The sequence below is a fragment of the Myotis myotis genome, unplaced genomic scaffold (genome assembly GCF_014108235.1).
Source record: "Myotis myotis isolate mMyoMyo1 unplaced genomic scaffold, mMyoMyo1.p scaffold_m19_p_12, whole genome shotgun sequence".
Classification (NCBI taxonomy): Eukaryota; Metazoa; Chordata; class Mammalia; order Chiroptera; family Vespertilionidae; genus Myotis; species Myotis myotis.
Genome location: NW_023416316.1, coordinates 15,784,486 through 15,801,733, shown reverse-complemented (window position 1 = coordinate 15,801,733; position 17,248 = coordinate 15,784,486). Strand labels below are relative to the sequence as shown.

The 17,248-nt window shown below is 43.9% G+C and overlaps 1 protein-coding gene across 2 annotated transcripts in view; it reads left to right on the top strand.

Annotated features, from left to right (window-relative positions):
* The first annotated feature begins 323 nt into the window (after positions 1–323).
* KIAA1958 (KIAA1958 ortholog) overlaps positions 324–17,248 on the top strand; it is a 97,994-nt gene continuing 81,069 nt past the window's right edge. For both annotated transcript variants that reach the window (XM_036329997.1, XM_036329998.1), the window contains exon 1: positions 324–534. The gene's annotated coding sequence lies outside the window, so the exon portion shown is untranslated. The remainder of the gene's footprint in view (positions 535–17,248) is intronic.

Here is a 17,248-nt window from a genome sequence, read left to right as displayed (position 1 = left end):
CCCACCTCGGAACAGATCAGGGATATGGATTGCACACCAGTCGGGGTGCGGAGACCGAGACCGCGGGCGCGTGTGGAGTAGGAAGGTCGGGCCACCACCCCCGGGGCAGCGATAGCGGCGAGCTCGGCGCGCGTCGTGGGAGGTGTCGTTACACACTTCCTGTGGGTCTCGCGGACCACGGCGCGTTTCCGGTGCCGGCTGGAGCCCGGGGTCCGAGCCCCCGCCCTGCTCGCCGGCCCCGCCCCGCCCGCGCCCCGCCCCCCGCCCGCCCGCCGCGCTCCTAGCCTGGCGCGCGGAGCCCGGGGCGCACGGAGCGGCGCGCGCTGGTCGGTGGAGCCAGGCTGGCGCCCCCGCACCCCGCCCCGCGCTCGCCCGCCGCCCGCCCGGCGCCTTCCCCGCGCCACTTGCCAGCGCTCCCCGGCGCTCCGGCCGCTCTCCCTCCCTCCCCTCCGACCCGTCCCGCCCGGGCAGTCCGGCTCCCGCAGGCCCCCCCGCCGCCCGCGTTCCTATGGACAGACGCACAGACACCTGCAGGTGGGTGAGAGCCCGCGCGTGGGGCGGGGACGAGCGCGCCGACCCGGGCCGGGAGTCCCTTTGTGTAGGGGGCGGCCGCCCGGGGTCTCCTCTGCCTCCACCCTCGGCGGCCGCGCGGTGACCCGGCTGAACCCTCCTTTTGTCTCCTCTCGGGGGGGAGGTGGGGGAGGTCGAGAGTCAGGGCCGGGAACCCGGCGGCCGGACGTCGCCCGCGACGGGCTGGGGGGCGTGAGGGGCGGAGACCCCCGGCGGCCGAGGACGCTCCGGGAGCGAGCGCGGCGGCTGCCGCGCGGGTCCGCCTCCCGGGCACCGGCCCGCCGCCCAGCATCTCCTGTGGCCGCGGCGGCAGCGGGCGCGCTGCGTGGGTCTAGCTCGCCTAGTCGCGGTGTTGGGTCTGTTTGCGGGAGAGGAGGGCGGGAAGGGAAGATCAGAGCTGCCCTCGTAGTTTCCAAGTCTCGAGGTGGTGCTGGACGGAGAGGGGCTTTGCCCGACTCGCGTGTCTCCCCGGAGGCGCGCTGAGGTGCGTTGGGGGCGTGTGTGAAGGAACGTGCTTCGCCCGGTCCCTTATTTATTGTTTCTAACGGAGGAGAGCTTTCTCCGAAAGCTCCCCCCCCCCCCCCATCTGAGGCTGCGCACAGTGATTGGTGTTTGTTATCAAATACATCCAGAATGTATTGCCCTGGATGGAGGGAGGTTGGGCTGTCCAAAGCAAACCCAAATCAGAGAATGGTTGTGGTTTTCGGGTGGCTTGCTAGCTTGCTTTTCTCTTTTCTTTTCTTTTCTTTTCTTTTCTTTTCTTTTCTTTTCTTTTCTTTTCTTTTCTTTTCTTTTCTTTTTCTTTTTCTTTTTCTTTTTTTTCTTATTTTTCTTTCCTTTTCTTTATTTTTCTTTTATTTCTTTCCCTTTCCTTTCCTTTCCTTTCCTTTCTTTTTTTCTTCTTTATTTTCCTTCCTTTCCTTCTTTCCTTCCTCCTTTCTCCCCCCCCCCCCACCCCCCCTTCCTTCCTTGTTAAGATAGGCACTTAAAGGCAAGAAATAAAAGATGGCCCTAACTGGTTTGGCTCAAGTAGATGGAGCATCGGCCTGTGGACTCAAGGGTTCCAGATTCGATTCCGGCCAAGGGCATGTATCTTGGTTGCGGACACATCCCCAGTACTGGGTGTGCAGGAGGCAGAAGATCGATGTTTCTCTCTCATCAATGTTTCTAACTCTCTATCCCTCTCCCTTCCTCTAGGTAAAAAAAATAATAATAAAATATGTTTTTTAAAAAAGATATAAAAGATGAACGTGACTGTGATTTTTACAGTTTTTTATATCTGTGTATGGTAAAGTTTTGGGGTAAAGTTTTGTTGTTTCCCAGACTCCTTGGGATTAGCATGACAGGATCTTCGACCTATTAAATTAACAGTTAACAAGCGAGTCAGGCAGGGACAGCTTCCATGGTGGAGGTTAAATTAGAGTGCAGTAAATATCTGTCTTTCCATTCAAGCTATCACCTTTAATTTTTTCTCATTGGAGACAGGAGATCTTTTACAATATATGGAGAGAGAGCGTGAATGTTACCACTGATTTCTTCCCCCCTCCTCTGCGATTGTTTTCCCCATTTTATTGTTGTATTGTCAATCAGCGAGCTAGACAAGACGCCTTAATGAGCAATTAGTTAGGAGTCATCTTTATTGCACAGGGGTTCAGAGCAGAATACCTCTGTCAAATTCTGAACAAACACAGGAAGGAGTATTCCCTTTTTATATCCTTCTAGGTCTTTGTGTAAGATATTTTTGTAGACACCTTGTAATCTTGAGTATATATCATATCTAACAAACACCTGTCATATCTATACAGACACCTGTAATCTTGGATACATAATGAACAAACACTTGGCATGAGAATATGGGAATTATTATCAGTATTAGCCTATCAGCCCCTTTAGATGGCTACCTTGCAAGGTCAGACAGTTAAGTTTATCTTTTCTATTATTTAAGCTAAAAAGCAGAGTTATTTTTACAGAATAAGAGACCATCTAAAAATAACAGAGTTGACTTATGGAACAAGGGTCTAGCAAGAAATAGCAGAGAACTTCAAAACAGCAGTTTCAAACAGTTTTCCCAAAGGAGAGATCATTACTATGCTTCATTATATGTATTTGTGTATTCGTTGAATATAACCCATCAGTTGCGTTATTTACAGGGGCAGGCAAAAGTAGGTTTACAGTTGTTGGTATGGAAAAATACATGCAGGTTATGGTTATTACAATAGCTTTATTAACTGCTTCCTGTATTCACAACTGTAAGCCTACTTTTGCCTGTACTTAGTGGATACAGTGTTTTGAGAAAACTACTGTGATATTTCTGATTTGTATTATTTTTCTGGCTATGTTTCTTATAAACAGTTGCTATGTATTCGGATACTCAAATAATAAATGAAGTTGAATAAGCACCCAGAAAATTAATTTTTACAGATTCAGATTTTTAATGCAGGTGATATCTTTGTATTAACGGCAATCTGCTGCTCACTTCTGGAGACTTCTACTTACTTTTACCTGTTGTGTGAGAATCCGTATTGACAATCTTCACTTACCAAGCATATTATAAAAACTGTTTGAGGGCACTCAGACAGTTATATGTACAACTTTATGTAGAAAATGGAAGCTTTCTTAAAAAATGATTTTTAAAAAAAGCATTATCTAGATTTGAAGGAATCATGGTGGAAAAAATACTTAAATTTTCATCAAGATGTAGAAATTCATCAGAGAACAGTATACAATTTAATTCAGTTTTAATTAGGCAAGCTGATTTTTGTCATTATAAAGAAGAGACAGACAGGTAGGTATACCTAAAATGATGTCTTTTTTCTAGAAGACAAATTTACCCTAGATTCTTGCCCTACTTAACATTAACAGATGAATATCATTACATGCCAATTTTGTAAATGTCTGGAGTGTATATTTTTGTACACTTAAAACCTAGAAGAGGCGACATCTCACAACAGTCACGCCAGTGAGTTGATCAAATTTTACTAGTTCCTGCTCCAACTTCCGGTCTAGATTAGATAAAATGAATTTAAAGTCTGCACAAAGGCACAGAAGCTCAGTGTCAAAGTTGCAGGTAGGCCCTTGAGCAAGGTTCTTCTTCCTTTTCCACTAAGGGTGGCCCAAAGAGGATAGGTATTAAAATTTGTTCAGGTGTGTCCTGCATGGTGGAATAGAGTTCTAAAACACGCCCAGAGTTTCAGCTCATAGATAGACACTCTTCATCAGCTCTTAGAAGTTTTAAAAAGGATAAGCCAACAAATTGAATTGCTTGTTTATGCGTTTATTTACAGGGCTGTCAGTCTTAGCAATAAGGTTTAACAAAGAGTCACTGTGTAAGCTAAACAGTAAGAGAGTGTGGCCTGTGTTGAGAATTGCTTGGCAAAGTTGTAGTTGTGCTTAATAGTTCTCTGGGATTGGCAGTGTAGAATCTTTATGTGGCTGGCTATTTTTTGTTGTTTTGTTTTTAGACTATAATTTGTAGATGTTAATTTTTTTATTTTTGTATAATTTTACAATAATATTCTACTGTAATCACACGCATTCCAGAGAATGTTACATGTTGTCAACTGATTTTCTTCTGGTATGTTGTTGTTTAGGAAGGCATATAAATTATTTTTCACTTTTCATGGTTGACTTTTTTCCCTGCTGCTTTTGATATTGTGACAAATCAATGCTATTTCAAGAAATTTTAAATTTGTATAAAGTTGGATTTCAAATGTAACTGAGCAGTATAAACTGACGTTTACCAGATTCTCTTTCAAAACAACACTAAGCTGCCCATAGTTAAATTTGATAGGCTTTAAAATTCCATAGGCTTCTCTAGCCTTTTCCTGTTTGTTAGTTCTCATGTAGGACCTTTAAAAGAAACTCAAAATGGCCACTTTATGTTAACTGGAACCCTCAAATGACTAGTATTATCATTAGTAATAATCAAATGGAAAACTAAAAAGTAACAATTTTATTTTTTAAAATAGATTTATGACTTTCAAATCATTTTTCATGCAGTTTTTTGTAGCCTCGTCGGGAAGCAGGTCTGACTGAGAGGTGTGGACAGTGACCTTTTATTCCAGCCTTTATGGTCCTGCGTTGTTTAAGAATAGTGCAAACTCTTGCTGCTTGTAGAAAATGTAGAATTTATTCTTGGATTAATATTCTGCTACCAGATGTATGAGGCTGGCTCTAAAGAAGCTTTTGCTCTTAATACTGTCAAAAATAGAGAAGCTGAAGATTGGAGAGAAGCCATTTATTTTGAACAGTTTATTTTCTGACAGTTTGTGTTTGTAAAGAAACCTGTTCATAAAATTTGCTTAAGAGATCTGTCTATATAGTTGCGAGAAGAAACCCCACAGGTTTCTTTTTTTTTCTTTAAAAAAAGTTCCATCAAGTTTAACTCTTACATGATACTTTTTGACTTTGCTTTTGATTAGTTGATTTATGGACTTTATTTACCAGCATGTTGGGAGAATTCTTTTGCTATCCTGAAATTGCCCTCTGCGTGTGCTCTGGTCTGTTTCCTAGGTAACAAGTGCATTGCATAGATTCCATAATGAGGACTGTGGTTGGCTAGTTACAGTGTAAATTCTGTTGTTTGGTAATGCTTAGTCTCAAATTCAAATAAAGGTCAAGAATCCAAAAGTACTGAAAACGCAAATTTTTGAATTTTATCTTGTATTTAAGGTCAACAAAGTTTAAAATACTTTCCTGGAGAAAGGCATATTATGCAACAGTATTCAAGCTTGTTTTGCAAAGTTTTAAATAGTTGGAAAGCTTTTTGACTTTTTCATATTGGTAATACCAGTGGCTTTAGTGACAAAGAAGATGTATTTCAGAAACACTTTATCACACTTAAAATAATATAGGAAGCAAAGGGATGGGGTCTAGGACAGCAGTAATTGGTCCTTTTGTACTGAGAGAAAAACATCATCATATATGTCTCAAAAGATAAACTGTGCAACTTGGTGTGAAATGTATCTTTAAAAAACTTTAAGAAGACATTAAAACATTTAATAAACTTTTAAACACATTAAAAGTCTTATCATAAAATTACACATTTTACTCTAGCACTTTTCCTTCTGTTCAGGCAACTTGGTCTCAGCACCAAGGAGCAGGTCTTTCTTACAGAGTAGCTTTCCCTGTCACTTTATTCTTGAACTATGGTCTCTGTAACTCCATATGCAGGGCAAGAAGTAATATGTGTACAGTTGCTAGTAATTATTACCTGTTTGTTTTAAAAAAAACTTGCAAAGAATCAGAATTTCTTTTTTAAAAATGTTTTTATTGATTTTAGAGAAAGAGGGATGCAGAGAGAGGGAGGCAGGAAGGAGGGAGACAGACAGACAGACAGACAGACATCAGTATGAGAGAAACATAGATTGGCTGCCTCCTGTACCCACCCTGAATGGAGATGAACCTACAACCAGCGTGAATCAGAATTTCATTAATACCCATTGCAAATATCTTTTCACTTGATACCTGAAAATGTTTCCTGTTTATTAATCACAAAGACTCTGTAAGCTGCAGTATTTAAAAAAATTTTTTTTCTTGAATTCTAGAGACTTATCCAAAGTTGTCTCCGTTACTTTTCTTTGCTTAAATGGATTGTTTTTTTATTATTTACCCTTTTTTTTTTAAAAAAAATGTGTTTTTATTAATTTCAGAAAGAGAGAGGGAGAGAGAAATAGGAACATCAATGATTAGAGAGAATCATCAATCGGCTGCCTCCTGCATGGCCCTCCACTGGGGAAATCGATCCCACAACCCTGGCATGTGCCCTGACCAGGAATCAAACCGTGACCTGGTTCATGGGTCCACGCTCAACCATTGAGCTACACCAGCCACACTGATTATTTACCCTTTTAATAGTAATTTTAATTTTAGGAATAGAATATGTCTTATTTGGATCCTCTCTTGGTTTCCTGCAAAACTAGCACTTGCTTAACCTTTTCTAATTGCAAATATTCTGTCCCTTCAGTTTTCCCTGGTAAATATTTACTATTTAATATTTTTTTTATCATTGCATTATTCAAGGCTACTGTCCTGCTTGCTGAGAAGCCCTTGTTTATTTTTAAGTATGATTTTTTGTTATCTTGGAAAACTATTTTTTCATATATATATATATATATATATATATATATATATATATACACACACACACACACACACACACACACTAGAGGCCCGGTGCACAAAAATTTGTGCACTCGGGGGGGGGGGGAGGGTCCCTCAGCCCGGCCTGTGCCCTCTCGCAGTCCGGGACCCCTCGGGAGATAACAACCTGCTGGCTTAGGCCTGCTCCCGGGTGGCAGAGGAGGGCAGGCCCAATCCCTAGGTGCAGCCCCTGGTCGGGCTCAGAGCAGGGCCGATTGGGGAGTTGGGGCACTGCCCCCTGTCATGCACAGAGCAGGGCGGATTGGGAGGTTGCGATGCCACCCGCAGTCACACTCAAGGCAGGGTCGATGGGGAGGTTGCGGCGCCACCCCCTGTCACGCACAGAGCAGGGCCAATCAGGGGGTTGGGGCGCTGCCCCCTGTCACTCACAGAGCAGGGCCCATCAGGGAGGTTGGGGCTCCGTACCCTGTCACGCACAGAGCAGGGCCCATCAGGGGGTTGGGGAGCTCCCCCCTGTCACGCACAGAACAGGGCGGATCAGGGGGCTGGGGCGCCGCCCTCTATCACCCACAGAGCAGGGCCGATCGGGGTTGGGGCGCCACCACTGTCACACTCAGGGCAGGGCCGATGGGGAGGTTATGGCTCTACCCCATCACACACAGAGCAGGGCCTGTGGAGGGGGGATTGGGGCGCCGCCCTCTATCACCCACAGAGCAGGGCCATTCAGGGGGTTGGGGCGCCGCCACTCTCACACTCAGGGCAGGGCCGATGGGGAGGTTATGGCTCTACCCTGTCACACACAGAGCAGGGCCCGAGGGGGGTGGGGGGTTGGGGCGCCGCACCCTGTCACACACAGAGCAGGGCTGATCAGGGGGTTGGGGGCGCCGCACCCTGTCACACACAGAGCCACAGGGCGATCAGGGGGTTGGGGAGCTCCCCCCTATCAGGCACAGAGCAGGGCTGATCAGGGGGTTGGGGCGCCTTCCCCTGTCAGGAACAGAGCAGGGCGGATAGGGAGGTTGTGGCCCCGCCCCTGTCACACACAGAGCCGTAGGGCAATCAGGGGGTTTGGGTGCTGCCCCCTGTCATACTGATCCGGTGCCGGGAGGCCTCTCAGCTCCGCTGATCCCGGTGCTGGGAGGCCTTGCGGCTCTGCTGATCCCGGTGCTGGGAGGCATGTTACCCTTTTACTATATAGGATAGAGGCCTGGTGCACGGGTGGGGGCCGGCTGGTTTGCCCTGAAGGGTGTCCTGGATCAGGGTGGGGGTCCCCACTGGGGTGCCTGGCCAGCCTGGGTGACGGGATGATGGCTGTTTGCAGCTGGTCACACACCCTTCAGGGTGGGGGTCCCCACTTGGGTGCCTGGCCAGTCTGGGTGAGGGGCTGAGGGCTGTTTTCAGGCTGGCGGGTGACTGAAGCTCCCAACTGCTCCTTTTTTTCTTTTTCTTTTTTTTATTCTGGGCCAGCTTTAGCTCTGGCTCCAGCTCTGAGGCCTCTGCTGCTGAAAGCAGGTATCTGGTTTGTTTGGGTTCTATAATCGAAACTCTGTATCAACTCCAGCTCTGAGATCCCGGCGGGCTGAAAGCAGGTTTCTGGGGTTTTGTTTAGCTTCTATATTTGTAACTATGTTTCAAACTGCAAGTTCAGAGGCCGGCAAGGCAGGTGGGGAACGTTGGAGTCCTCCGTCACTGAAGCAAGCAAGCCTCATGTTAGTTTCAAGCTGCCTGGCTGCCGGCCGCCATCTTGGCTGGCAGTTAATTTGCATATCGCCCTGATTAGCCATTGGGAAGGGTAGCGGTCGTACGCTAATTACCGTGTTTCTCTTTTATTAGATAGGATATGGGAATATATATATATATATATATATATATACACACACATACATACATATATATATACATACATACATACATACATACATATATCTGTGTAGGTTAAAAAAAGGTAAGAGATGCAATAATTTGATTATTAACAGCTTCTCTTATTTATCTGCTCCATGATACAGTTATAAGCCAACATTGAGGGTGGGGCAAAAGTAGGTTCACAGTTGTGAGTACACGAAGCAGAGTTTATTCTTGTATTATTTATTAATGATTGTATTATTTTCCATATGAACAATTGTAGACCTACTTTTGCCCACCCTGTATATTTGTTGCAGAGAGTTTACTTCTTTTCTAAATTACTCAGGTTGTGAACATTTCCATAGCAATTCTGGTTCAATAATACATTTCATTTATCTGTTACTTTTAGAAGACAAAGAGCTCTACATTAATGAATTTCTTTATAACTAAAGTTTATCTCCTGGGAAAAACTTAATATTTTAATCTTTTGGGAGAAAATGTTCCCCTCATGTAGTTTAATATTAAAGTAAAGGTGGCAATTCAGCTACTTTTGGAAATCTGCCAAAGGAAGCCTTTTCTGGTATCTGGATGAACCCAAGCAATTTGACAATTTACCAAGAGCCATAAATAAAACCCATTTATCCAGTAATTCTGCTAATTGAAAAGGTAGAAAAAGGTACACAAAAATATTCAACAACGTGGATAGCAGGGCCCACAGGCTAAATCTAGCCTGTTGCAACCCAAATCTAGGTACAGCCATTCTTTGTTGCTCTTTTGTGCTACAATGGCAGAGTTTATTTGTTACAGAAGCCTTGCAAAGCAGGAAGTATTTACTATCTGACCCTTACCAGAAAATGCTTGCTGACCCTGCATTAGAGCATTCTATGGAATAGTGAAAGATTGGCAATAACTAATATACCCACAGCAGGGAATTATTACATAAACCCTGGTATAAGCACTTGATGGAATAGGATATACCCATTTAAAATTATTATTATTTTTTTTAAATATATTTTATTGATTTTTTACAGGGAGGAAGGGAGAGGGATAGAGAGTTAGAAACATCAATGAGAGAGAAACATCGATCAGCTGCCTCCTGCACACCCCCTACTGGGGATGTGCCCGCAACCAAGGTACATGCCCTTGACCGGAATCGAACCCGGGACCCTTCAGTCCGCAGGCCGACGCTCTATCCACTGAGCCAAACCGGTTAGGGCCCCATTTAAAATTATTATAGAGATTATTCATCCAGCCAATATTTATTGGGCATTTGATATGCATTAAATACTTTTCTAGTTGCTGGGAAAACAATAGACAAAAAAATCGACCCTCATAGAACTTTAATTTTAGTAGAAGAGATGGAGACTACACAAGACAAATACATAAAATAACATGAAAGGGGTAAGTGCTGAGATTATAAAAAGAGAAAAAGCAGGGAAGGGTTATATGAAATATCTCAGGGTCAGGGCTTGACAATTTAGATAGGCAAAGAGGCCTTACCAAGAAAATGAATTTTGGGTAAGGACTGAAATACATGAAAGTGCTTGCTGTATAGGTAGCTGAATGAAGAGCATTTGAGGCAGAGGGAACAGGAAGTAAAAGGACTTGAGCATCTGCAGATTTTGGTATCTGTCGTGCATCCTGGACCCAGTCTCCTGTGGATACCAGGGGACGACTGTATAAACTTCATAGGGCTGTGAAGATGAAATGAGGACATAAGAGAAATGATTATTAAGGTTAATTATCTAGAAGGGAAAGTTATTTGAATGCTAGATACCAGAGAAAGTTGAGTTCAACAAATGTACTATTGAAAGTCTGTATATGTCATTTGGGGGTGTAAGGGAAGGAAACTGTGTTTACAGAAATCTTCACGAAACATGAAATTGTGACACTGAATTAGCCTGTTTTTCCCAGCTCCGTGCTGATACACCAGGCTCTGGTCCAAGGAGTAGCATGACTCGATTTCCCCTTAACACCTTTGACAGTTACTCTTTTCAGGACTTAGGTTGATACATCATATGCACATAATCTGGAATGCTCAAGGAGGATATGCAGAATTTCTCTTAGATTTTAAGAAATGACTATGATTGAATGTTCTAGTTTGATTTTTTTGAGTAGGAATTTTTGTTATGTGTGATAAATGTTCAGTATTAGCACCAAGAGAACTAAATTTATATAGACTGGGACATCAATCAAATTTTCTGTACCTATAAGATGAAAGTATGACTGAGATAGTGTATCTTTTGTCTTTGTTTGGTAATTCTTAATCTTTTTTGTGGATTTTTGGCCCCTGGTGCATTGTGCTAACAATCTTTTTTTGTGTAGTTACATTTTAGCATGTGATATTCTTCTAAAACTAGAAACCTTAAAAGTTTGAGGTAAGAATTTAGGTGAGTGAGCTTATGGACCTCCAGGGAAAATTTATCTTTTTTATGAGGAGAGGATAAAATGGTATTTTTCCAAAAGAAATTCATATAAACTGCCGTACTGTTACAGAAGACTGGAGAAAAACCAAGCAATACTTACAGTGATGGAGTTCCACTTTACTATACACCGGTGGGCTCAGAGAAAGATGTCTTTCAAATTCTGAGCAAACGAAGGAGTATTCCCTTTTTGTATCCTTCTAGGTCTTTGTGTAAATTATTTTTGCAGACAACTTGCAACCTAGAGTACATATCATATCTATACAGACAACTTGTAATCTTGAGTACATATCATAGCTAACAAACACCTGGCATGAAAATATTATCAGTATCAGTGTATCAGCCCCTTACATTAGATGGCTAGCTTGCACAGTCAGACAGTTAAGTTTATCTTTTCTATTATTTAAGCTAAAAAAAACCCAAGTTATTGCCCTAACTCAGCGGTTCTCAACCTGTGGGTCGCGACCCCTTTGGCGGTTGAATGACCCTTTCACAGGGGTCGCCTAAGACCATCCTGCATATCAGATGTTTACATTACGATTCATAACAGTAGCAACATTACAGTTATGAAGTAGCAACGAAAATAATTCTATGGTTGGGTCACAACATGAGGAACTGTATTTAAAGGGCCAGAAGGTTGAGAACCACTGCCCTAACTGGTTTGGCTCAGTGGATAGAGTGTCGGCCTGCGGACTGATAGGTCCCAGGTTCGATTCCAGTCAAGGAAGGACATGTACCTTGGTTGCGGGTGCATCTTCAGTTGGAGGTGTGCAGAAAGCAGCTGATCGATGTTTCTCTCTCATCAATGTTTCTAACTCTCTATCCCTCTCTTTTTTTTTTTTAAATATATTTTTTATTAAGATATTACATATGTGTCCTTATCCCCACGCTACCCTCTACCCGCCCCCCCCCCCCCCCCCCCCCCGCTCATACCCTCACCCCCCCATTGTCCGTGTCCATTGGTTAGGCCTATATGCTTGCATATAAGTCCTTTGGTTGATCTTTCCCCCTTACCCCCACCCTCCCCTACCTTCCCTCCAAGGCCCGACAGTCCAATCAATGCCTCTCCGTCTCTGGATCAGTCCTTGTTCATCAGTTTATGTTGTTCATTATATTCCACAAATGAGTGAGATCATGTGGTATTTATCTGTTCTCCAGTTCCATCCATGCTGTGACAAATGGTAAGAGTTCCTTTTTCTTCTTCCTCTTCTTAAAGAATACCTTTCAGCATTTCATATAATGCTGGTTTGGTGGTGATGAACTCCTTTAGCGTTTTCTTATCTGTGAAGCTCTTTATCTGACCTTCTATTCTGAATGATAGCTTTGCTGGATAAAGTAATCTTGGTTGTAGGTTCTTGGCATTCATCACTTTGAATATTTCTTGCCACTCTCTTCTGGCTTGCATGGTTTCTGTTGAGAAATCAGCTGACATTCGTATGGGTACTCCCTTGTAGGTAACTGTCTTTCTCTTGCTGCTTTTAAGATTCTCTCTTTGTCTTTTGCTCTTGGCATTTTAATTATGATGTGTCTTGGTGTGGTCCTCTTTGGATTCCTTTTGTTTGGGGTTCTCTGCGCTTCCTGGACTTGTAAGTCTATTTCTTTGACCAGGTAGGGGAAGTTTTCTGTCATTATTTCTTCAAATAGGTTTTCAATATCTTGCCCTCTCTCTTCTTCTGGTACCCCTATAATTCTGATGTTGGTACGCTTGAAGTTGTCCCAGAGGCTCCTTACACTATCTTCATATTTTTGGAATCTTTTTTCTTTTTTCTTTTTCGGTTGGGTCTTTTTTGTTTCTTCATATTTCAAATCTTTGACTTGATTCTTGGGATCCTCTTGTCTGCTGTTGGATCTCTGTATATTATTCTTTATTTCAGTCAGTGTATGCTTAATTTCTAGTTGGTCCTTTTTCATATCCTCGAGAGTCTCACTAGATTTATCGAGGATCTCACTAAATTTATCGGCGGTTTCCATAAAATTCTTGAAAAACCTTATAAACGTGGCCTTGAACTCTATATCCAGTCGTTTGTCGTTTGCTTTCCTCCATTTCTGTCATTTGTGACTTGTTTCTTTGTCTCCGCAATTTTTATGCTTCCCTGTGTTTGTAGAGTGGTTTTGTGTGCTAGGTGTCCTGTAGGGCCCAGTGGCTCAGCCTCCCCAGTTACCTGCGGTGGACACTCTTGGTGCACCCCCTTGTGGGCTTTTTGCACAGTCTTATTGTAGTTATGCCTTGATTGTTGTAGGATCACTGGGAGGAATTGACCTCCAGGCCGATTGGCAGTGAGAATCAGCTGTGTCTGCAGGGGAGAACTTCTGTGCTGAAGACACCCTTCTGGGGCAAGACTTGCTTCAGTGGGGCTTTGGTGCTCACTGAGTCTGCACCCTGAGTGTGTCCCTTATGGATCTGAGGAGTAGTAATCTGGATGGTCCCCCTCTGACCACTGGGTACACTGGCTCTTGCATCTAAGGAGGTGCTAATTTAGCCTCTGCCTGAGGTTACACAGCAGGAACTACGAAGAGAACTGCAGATTCCCCTTCCTTTTTTTGGAGTTTGGAGGTACCCTGATGAGGCCCAGCTGTGTAGCAATGCAAGCCGCTGTGGGGCCTTGGGCCTTCTCTTGGAAGTTCTGGGTCTGTCTGGCCCAGCTGCAGTTAGGTAATTTTCAGGTTGCAAAGGGCTGGGGCATTCATATGCAAAAGCCTCTGCCGCAGCCTGGGTGGGGCGGGGTCTCAGGGAATCAAAGGGCGGAGCAAGCAGCTATGGCGGAGTCTCAGCCCTGCCCTAAGGGGCGCCGTGTCTCAGTGTCCCGGTAATTGCTGCAAGCACCTCTGAGGGAAAGCTGCCCTCAAGTTCCGAGTTCTGCCTGCTGCCAGACAGTCCAGTTTCTCCCCATATGAGTCCTGGGTCCCCAGAGACTTCCCAGAACCGGAGTTCAGAGCCGTCGGGAGCTTGTGACTCCCTCCCGATTCAAAAAGACAGCCGCGTCCTCAGGTACCAGCCCTTTTCCGCGCGCGAGCCTCCGTACCTCTGCACTTTACTTCCGCAGCTCCTCTGGCTCTCGGTGTGCTTTTTTTCCTTCTAGTTGTAGAATTTCCACTCAGCCAGCCTTCTTGTAGTTCTGGATGATGTCCATTTTGTCTTTATGTTGTTTTTTTTGAAGTTGTTGTGGGAGGCAGCAATTTCCCGGTGTTTATCTATGCCGCCATCCTCTATCCCTCTCTTTTCCTCTCTGTAAGAAATCAAAATACCTTTTTAAAAAACCCACAAAAATAAAGTTATTTTACAGAATAAGAGACCGTCTAAAAATAACAGAATTGACCTATAGAACAAGGGACTATCTGAAAATAACAGAGAATTACAAGCAGTAGTTTCACAAAATTGGGGTTAGCCTTCTCAGTACTAGTAGTGTGCATCTGGCTAAATCCTTCTCTGCACTATAGGTTATGCAGAAATAGTGTCTCATTACTAGTGCATTTACAAAGTCAGTCTAGTAAGGAAAAATTAAAATGTTTAAATTTTCATTCTCATTTCTACAGGAATAAAAAGAGAATTCATTATGTCAAGCATTACAAATAAGCATGTATTAAAGCAAATACATATGATGAAGCACATTGTTGGAACACCCCATGAAAGATAATTTGCATGGAAGATGATTATTTAATACGACTTTAATTTACAAGAAACATTTCACCATTTAATTGAACCCTTTTACACACACTGCTTCGCTTCAGTAGTTTGCATTTGCTCCCTGCATATGTACAATGCCATAAGGGTGGTTAAAATCTGATTCAGTCTAGCTGGAAGGTGAAACGACAGCTGAAAGTCATGTCATAAAAACATACATTATTAAACATTTGAGAATTGTTTTTGAAATTGTTTTTCTGTTGGCTGGTTTGTACCATAAAGCTGATTGTCTAATTTTTTTTCTAGTAAGATTTGTATAAAATTATTTGGCCCTGCTGGCCACGAATTAAACCATATTGTTCAATTTAAAAATCTTTCACGTTTATAGGCCATTCACCTATATGGTACTTTTACAAAATGAGCAATAGCCTGCATTTATAGTCATTATAGAAAGAAAATTATTTGATGATAAAGAAGACACTAAAATAAGCATTTCAACAAAAGCTGACTTGTGATTAAAATGCCTAGAAAGATAATATATGGTTTTTAAAAAAGGTAATGTAGGTATGTCTAAGGTCTTCTCTGTATTAGCAGAATAGTGTAGTATAGTGTATGGATAAACTTTATCACAGAGAAGGCATTTGGGATGAGCTTGGGACTGACTCCTTGGGGATGTTCCATTACTGAGACATCCTAAATAAGAAATAGGTAATATGCAAATTAACCCTCATATCCTCACAAGATGGCTGCCTACAACCAGGCCGAAGGGGGATTCGTGAGGACGACCAAATGCCTGAACAAGCAGGCTGCGTGGGGTGACCAGGCCGGCAGGAGGGTTAGTGAGGGACGACCAAACAACCAAACAGTAGGCTGCAAGGGGCGACCAGTCTGGCGGGGGGGGGGGGGGGGGCAGTTAAGGGCGACCAGGCTGGCAGAGGTTATGCAGTTGGGGGTGACCAGGCCAGCAGGGGGGGCAGTTGGGGGTGATTAGGCTGGCAGGGGGGGGGCAGTGAGGGGCAACTAGGCCAGCAGTGGGGTCAGTTGAGGGCGACCAGACCAGCGGGGGGGGGTGCAGTTAGGTGTGATCAGGCTGGCATGCAGAGGCAGTGAGAGGTGATCAGGCCAGCCAGGCGGGGAGGGGGCAGTTAGGGGCAACCGGGCAGGCAGGCAGGTGAGCGATTAGGAGCCAGCATTCCAGGATTGTGAGAGGGATATCCAATTGCCAGCAGTCAGACATCCCCTAAAGGGTCCCGGATTGGAGAGGGTGCAGGCTGGGCTGAGGGGACCCCCTACTCCCCCTGCACAAATTTCATGCACTGGGCCTCTAGTTTAAAATAAGCAATGTGAGACGACAAACCCATTCTTAATGGGGAACACTGAAAGCACGTCAAATGAGGAAAACACTGAAGGCCTGCAGGTTAAGGATATCTGTTATCACCATTGTTTTGGAGGTCCCAGTCACTGTAGTAAGATAAGGCAAGAAAAGGGGATACACATGTTATAAAGGAAGCCCTACAGTTATTACCATTTGCAGGAATAGTGATGGGATAGAGGAAAAGAACATTTCTGAGAATGAGATAAAAGTTCAAAATGGTGGGATGGGGAACTGAAACATTTTCTATTGGGTACCTTCTATGGTTTTGGTGAATGGAGGCTTTCTGCTAAACGTGGAGAGGCTGAGGATAAAATTGGGTAACTAAAAAGAATGGGAAGAAAGGATGTGGAGTAGCAGGTGTGATGAAAAAATATTTGGAATAGCTTTAAGATTTCAACTGGGGGCGAATTGCTATGAAACACTATGGAGTCCGTCAACAGCAGTTGGTTGCTGTGGGTCAGGATGACCTCTGGATGCTCCAAGCGTAAGCAATTGATTACCTGTGTGGGCAGCTTCCTAACCACCTGAGGTGGTAAATAGGTGGTTCAGTCCCTTTCACAGAAATTTGCTCCTGAGATCTGATATTTGATTGCATGAAACCCTGAAGTTGGAGATCTTGTAGGATCAATTATAGGTAAGGCAAGGGAGAAAGGAAGGATGGAACTGGGAGGAAAAGCCTGTATTTTATTTTTGTAGTGGACAGTTCTGTCAGTAGGTGGTCACTGATTATGTACAGAAAGCCCTGGATGATAATTCCTACTTCCTAGGGTTGTTGTGGAGATTCACTAAATTAGATGTGACAGTGGATATGAACTGTATCCCACAGTGCCCTGCATATAATAAGCTCTGAGTACAGTGGTTCTCAATCTGTGGGTCGCAACCCCTTTGGAGGTCGAACGACCCTTTCACAGGAGTCGCCTAAGACCATCGGAAAACACATATATAATTACATACTGGTTTTTTTTTTTGTTGTTTTTTTTTAAATATATTTTATTGATTTTTTACAGAGAGAAGGGAGAGATAGAGAGTTAGAAACATCGATGAGAGAGAAACATCGATCAGCTGCCTCCTGCACATCCCCCACTGGGGAAGTGCCCGCAACCCAGGTACATGCCCTTGACCGGAATCGAACCTGGGACCCTTCAGTCCGCAGGCCGACGCTCTATCCACTGAGCCAAACCGGTTTCGGCATACATACTGTTTTTGTGATTAATCACTATGCTTTAATTATGTTCAATTTGTAACAATGAAATTGGGGGTCACCACAACATGAGGAACTGTATTGAAGGGTCGCGGCATTAGGAAGGTTGAGAA